Source organism: Stegodyphus dumicola, chromosome 10, assembly GCF_044657685.1.
Source record: "Stegodyphus dumicola isolate Sdum_Otavi_A_Nest chromosome 10, ASM4465768v1".
Classification (NCBI taxonomy): Eukaryota; Metazoa; Arthropoda; class Arachnida; order Araneae; family Eresidae; genus Stegodyphus; species Stegodyphus dumicola.
The window spans coordinates 115,736,753-115,743,492 of record NC_140777.1 but is presented as its reverse complement, the minus strand read 5'-3'; the positions used below and the strand labels follow the sequence as shown (position 1 = coordinate 115,743,492).

At 29.0% G+C, this 6,740-nt stretch overlaps 1 long non-coding RNA gene across 1 annotated transcript; it reads left to right on the top strand.

Moving 5' to 3' along the window:
• The first annotated feature begins 297 nt into the window (after nt 1-297).
• Nucleotides 298-6,324, top strand: LOC146995076 (uncharacterized). The gene is made up of 3 exons (XR_015043690.1): nt 298-417; nt 2,944-3,033; nt 5,997-6,324. It is a non-coding gene; the product is annotated as an uncharacterized LOC146995076 (long non-coding RNA).
• The last annotated feature ends 416 nt before the right edge of the window (nt 6,325-6,740 follow it).

The following is a 6,740-nucleotide window of genomic DNA, read 5'->3' as shown; positions in this document are numbered from 1 at the left end:
CTATTGGTCACTTTCAGAAGTGGTCGTTTGAGAGGCGATATTCTATATATTTATTTACTGATACTCTCAGATTCCAAAATTTGTTTAGATTCTCAGAAATATTGGATGGAAGGTGGTCGTCCCATACATGCAAAATTTTACATTTCATTAAAAATGAATTCGGCATTATTTAACTATTTCCCTATTAATTAATTAATTAGATAAAGAAAAAATTAGGAAATAGTACTGTTTATTACGGAATAATGTAGGAAGTTCTACAGAACTATATTCTTTCGCGTCATTGCACATTGTATCCGGCAAACTACTAGGTCCTCGTATTCTTCCGCAAATCCGTAAACATCTGTCTGATTTGAAACGAAGTCCAAAATGGCTGCGCCATGAGGTTAACTTGTATGGATATTTTTTGTTGCATGAAAGGTAAGTTCAGTTGCAATACTTGTATGTTTACTTTTTTTGCTTTTCGAATTTATGTCATTTTGACAGTTAAATGTTTCACAGCTTTATGAATTCAATTGTTACCATTCTGTCGTGAATTACGTGTATCTCAATGGCTGGCTGTCTTTTCAAATATCTAATTTGCCCTGCTATCCAAATGTTTATGATTGAATTTTTTTTAGTCTAGTTTATGCATTAAGTTTCAAAATAATATGTGTGATCAGATTGCTTATTATTTTATTGCAGCAATAAATTTATGTTAAATAGTTTGAACAATTGTATAAAAATAAGAGTTTGCATTGTTTTGTCCAAAATATGTATGGTTGAAACATTATCTTAATCTAGTTTGTAATTCAAGTTTTTTTGGGGGTACTGTTCTGTTATTGGGACCAGAATCGGAAATGTATGAACCTGTGTTCGTAAGTATGTGCATAGATGTGTATATGTAGACACACAAACATACAAATATACAAGCATACATAAATACATTTCTGAACCCGGTCCTGATAACAGAACGGTACCTTTTTTTAATCTTTTTTGAATATTTTATAAAAGGATTAAGCACTTTTCAAACTGCATATCATTTTAAGATTCGACTTGCAGGAAGACAAAATATGGTCATTCAATCAAATGCTTATGATTGCTTTTAACATTTTCTCATAAATATTGTTTGCATTTTTATTGTATTTTAGATACTTTAGTTATGTAAAGTGAACATGAGAATATTAGGAAAGCTGAAGAATATGAATAGCTACCATAATACATGTATTTTTTCATCGAGCCCATTGTTTTAGAAACCAATGCACCATTATTATATGCTGGCTTATTTTATAGTTATATGCAGTTTCATTTTATGTTCATGTTACTGTAGTATTGTCATTATAATAAAAGTATTGATAATTTTTGTTGAATCTTGCAAGTTGCCTAACATTCAGAATTATTACTACCGAATTTTACCGATAGGTTTTTTCGAGTTGACATAATCTGTCTGATAAATAAAATAAACTGGTGTTTAAATTATATGCATTTCTCTTGATGTTTCATTGAAAGTGAGATGGAAATATAAATGCTATCCAGAAAAGTGAATTCTTTTTGCCTGAAATAACAAACTGTACTAAATGATTAATGTTTATATCATTTTAGAAATGTCAATATTAAAGTTTCTCCCCCTTCTCTTCTTTGATTTTGAAATAATTTATAATAAAATAATATATGCATAAGTGTAATTAATGTAAAGTGTCATTCAATAATATAATTTATTTTTACTGATATTTTTATATTTCTTATCTGGGTTTTCTTTTGGTGTTAGAAGGAGGAAGAGACTGTAATGTTTTAATTAAGGAAATAATTAAAACATTACAGTCTTTTAAATAACACAGTTACAGTAATGTTTATTGAAGCAATCAGTACTGTGCGATTGAATAATGTTAAAATGCATTGTTCATAAGGAAATTTGCTTATCTTTGTGTTATAGATTTTATTTTGACACAAGCTGAAATTTGACTTATTGGAAGCACTTTGAAAACCTGAATTATTTCCTGAATCATTAATCAGGCCAATATATAACATACAAATTTTCATAAGAATTATTTCTTTGAGCATATTATAAAGAGCTCATTTAATTTTATTATTTGTACAAATTTTAGACAAAAGTAGCATGTAACAGTTAAAGATTTATTGAAGCCTACTTGTTACTTGTGGTAACAAAGAAGTGTGAAAGATATTGCCACATTAGCGAACATGACGATCATTGATGCTTAGTTTAATAATATATTGAGAAATGCTGGGAACTTTCAGAAGTAGACATTTCGGAAATGATGGGCTTGATAAGAAATTTACATGGTTTTATTATTTATTCTTTAGTTAAGAATGGATTTTAGATGTTCATGTGAAAGAATTCTGTTTAATTAGTGAAAGAATTGTTAAAGTTTGGCATTTAAAAAAATGAATTAATAATATTCAATTATCTTTTTATTATACATATATTACTATATATTTCTAATGCGCTATGTAAATGTCAGTGCTAAACAATTGAGATACTATTGTCAGGGCAATCTTTTCTTATACATGAAAAATTCTGATACTTTCTTATCATCTACCCTCACAGCTTCAACTTAAGCTAAAACAGCAAGAGTATGCACACGATAATAGCAAACTATGAATATGCATACCACACACATGTATTTACATGCTTTATATTTAATCTTTATTTCTGAATAGTATTCCATTCGATGAAAAATATGTGAATATTGACCCAATGTATATTTTTTTGTGTGTGTGCATCCTAAAATTTCTTGTTTCTTATAAAGTGCTTATTTGAATTACTACTTGTGAACAGAGCAGTAGATATGAACCATAAACTAACCATTTTGCCAATTTTCACAGCTTTGCAGATAGTCAGAAAGCACCAAAATTTGTAATAATGTTAAGTTTAAATGATGTTCTATACTTTTGTGTTAATTTTTCTATTCTATTAATTCTATTACTGTGTTATCAAACTTTCTGCAGGAATTTCAACTGGTTGAGATGTTATTACCATGTGGAGAAGAATTTGGTTTTCAAGCTAGAAAAAATTGCAGCTGAAGGATTTTGTAGAAGGTCAGTCAAACTGGTTTTAGTTAATTATAATTTAATTTTGGGTGAAGAATTCTCAAATTTATTTATCATAAGTGTCTAAAGGTCTTCTAAATTAAATTCTGCTTGTTTTTGAAATTTTTCATGACATTCATTCTTTAATTATTATTTTTTTTTTTAAATTTACTAACTTATGTCCAGGCACATAATGTTGCATTTAATGCCATACCTTAAATATCGTAAAATGTTAAAATAATATATTTCACTTAAAAATGTGGTTGTGACAGTAAATTTTCTGTTACATTTAATCATATCTATAAACATTGGTATACATCATTTTTCAATAACCTGTATATTATTTTGTGCATTTCTTTTACATCCAAGATCTGGCATATGACTTGCTTTTCAAACTGATAACATTGTGTAATAATGTAATCTAATGGTTAAAGTTTACTATGGAACAGGCCAAATTTAATAAATTATTCTTTGATAGATATTTATTCATGTGTTCAGTGTGTCTTATCTCTTTAAATTGCTAAAGTAAATTTTATGTACTTGCATTTAGGAATTTTGACTGTATCAGAGTAATTTTGTTTCAGTTATTATAACATGCAAGGGAAAAAATTCATTCATAGCTCCGTATTTAAAATTGGTTAATTAAAGTCCTTAATAAAGAGGGACGTTTTGTTGTTTTTAATGTCAATAGAGTTTAATTCAAAAATATGCCACATTAAGGGTTACTTTTTAACCTAATTTAAAATTTTCATTACTTTAACATGTCCAATAATGGTTATTTTAACTCCGATATTGTAATAATATCAAAATTCCTTACTTTTTGATAGGTTATCCAAATGTAAAACAAGAAAAGAAAAAATTAAAATCTAGAAGTATATTTATTTCATACCTCTAACAAATAAAAACAACACAAGCACTTTTTACTGTCTATCTGCATAGTGTGGCATGTCCCGTAAGACTGAGATTTGTATGGTCAAATCCATGTTTCAGTTAAAGGAAAATGCATGCACAGTCTTCTGATTTTCCCTTCGATTTAGGATTCTGTATATAATAGCATAAGAAATATATTAGTTAATGCAGTGTTATACATCAATATTTATAGACAATTATTGTGGCTATGTTTATTATAATTTTGTTCACTGTAATGGCTGGAGTGCCTAAACCACCATGCTGTGTAAACAAAACTTAAATCTTCATCTCTGCATACTGCCCCACTAGTGTTTAAACCACTGAAACGGTGATTATGGTAGAACATCTTTGGTAAAAATTTACTCTACTGTAACCCTTGGCGAATCGTTTCTTTTTTTTATATCAAGATCGGCACCAATTTCAAGGTGGCCGCTACACAAAACCAAAATAAGAAGTCAAAGACATACACAAACTCTGTGTCCATGTACACATTGACCTATTAAAACAGAGAACTGCACAAACTGGGCATTGTGCACTGCCTTAACTTTGTCCATGTACACATTGATCTATTTTCACTTTAAGAAAATCAGAAAGTTAAAAATATCATAGTTACCAGAAAAAATTCGCCACTGTCTTAACACACAGACAACCAAAAATACACAAACAGAGAGGAATAAGTTACCAAAAATACATATTTCCTAACATAAAAACATTAAACAACAAATCTTCTAACAAAAATTAAAACACAGAGACAAAAAATAAATGAAACGTCATTTTTTTAACATACCTTTTTTCACATGCATATGTTTAGGCTTATGTTATGCAAATTTTTCGTCTCTTACTCACCTCAGACATACTCAAACGATGGTACCCACACCAAAATAATAAATAGCATGTTCAAAATACAAGACCATACCACTTCCGTGCAACCAAACACAGCAATTGAAAAGAATGGTAAGAACCAAAAACCTGGGACCGTAAAAAATGTTTACTATTAAAAAAAGTAGCCCAAAACTAAATTTATCACAACATGTTGGCAATATTTGCAGAAGTAACTCCTTTTTATTGACAAAAAAAAAGTTTTTTTTTTTTTCCCAAAGGCTACTTTCGCCAACATTATCAACATTAGGGTTACCGAAAAACTTATTTGACGCAATGGGCTTCCACATTTCACAAACAACCAATACCACTTTGCGTTTTTTTTTTCAGACAGAAACCAAGGTGTACCATACAGTAAAGATTAGCCACATCTTCATTTACTACTGTTACAAGTACTTCTTTGGTAAATTTCTGCAGTTAAGTTCAAAAGTTTAAAATTGCATTAACATGATCAGATTCAGAGTCATAGGTAGGGTTTTCAGCGCTCAGGGACAACTGAAGATTTTGTGCCCCCTACTGCTTGCCAAGGATGGAAAACATTTAATTCTAAAATGTTCTAACATCAGTTTGGCGCCCCTTGGATTCTGTGCCTGGGGACAGATGCCCCCCCTTGCCCCCCTCTAGCTACGCCCCTGATCAGATTTTATTTTTTGCACGTAGCTAACAATTACTTATGTGCTGTCAGATAAATGTTACCAGATACATTTAATTATGTTTTACTTGCCAATCTCATGAGACAAGTTTTTTTTTGCTCCTGCAAGACTTTACTTTGTGTTGCAAAATAAATTCATTCTCACTATTTTTGGACTTGCCTATACATTAAATTTAAAATAGTTTTATGAATAGGTAAGATGTGATTATCATAATTTTGTTTCTCTCTTTATCTTGGCAACTTTATATGTTGATTCAGTATCCAGGTTACCTACCAGTGGCTGATTGATAAAACTGCTCATATAAACTGCTGGTGGTTTGAGTTTATTTTCTGACATAAAAAATTTTAAAAGGCATCCCCCATGTTTATTTTACTATAATCGAAAAATCAAATAATTGCTACTCTGTTTATAGGTACTAAATGTTAAAATATTTTAAATGCTTCCTTTAATTTGCATTCTAATAGTCATTTGTTTAAATTTAATTATGAATTATATTCACATATAGTAATTGAGAGTGTTTTTTTATTTTAGGTGCTGTGAAAGGCAGATCCAATTTATCAAGAGTTCTTATATACTACATAAGAATACATGGATATAAGATTGTTTTTCATGAATTCAAATAAAATGTGATAAATTTGATTAATAAAAACTATTTTGAATTTTGAAAAGTGTTTTTCCTCTGTTAATCATAATATAGTGCCATAAATTTCTGAATGTGTTTATTTTTCATCCAAATAAATAGCTTTACAAAAATTTGTCATATTAATAGATATTGCATAATTTAGCATTATTATAAACATTTATTATAGCAGATTTAGCTGAACTACGTTTTTAGTCTCTCTGCAGATGAAGTCACAAAGGTAAGTGGTTAGATATTTTTCTGTATTCCCCATTAAGTAATTTTATCTAATAAATTACCATTACTTATATACTAAAGGTGAAAGAATAAGCTTTCCTTGAAGATACAAAATTTGCAGATATTTCAAAAAATTGGTATACGTAAAAAAGTTCTTAAATTGCCACATATGCGAAACTGAAAATGTTAGATATGAAATAGTTCAGAAATATAAATATTTTCACTATTTTTTAACTATAATTCACTGCATTTGTTATATATAATCACAGTTTAAGGTAGTGCTTTTCTCACTGATTTCTCATGTATTTTGATTCATAAATCCACGTATTTTGATTTCTCTTTTGAGACCGAATAAAAAATGAACTAAACATTCTCGTTGACATTGAGAGTTGAATAAAAGCTCACCTCAAAATAAAATG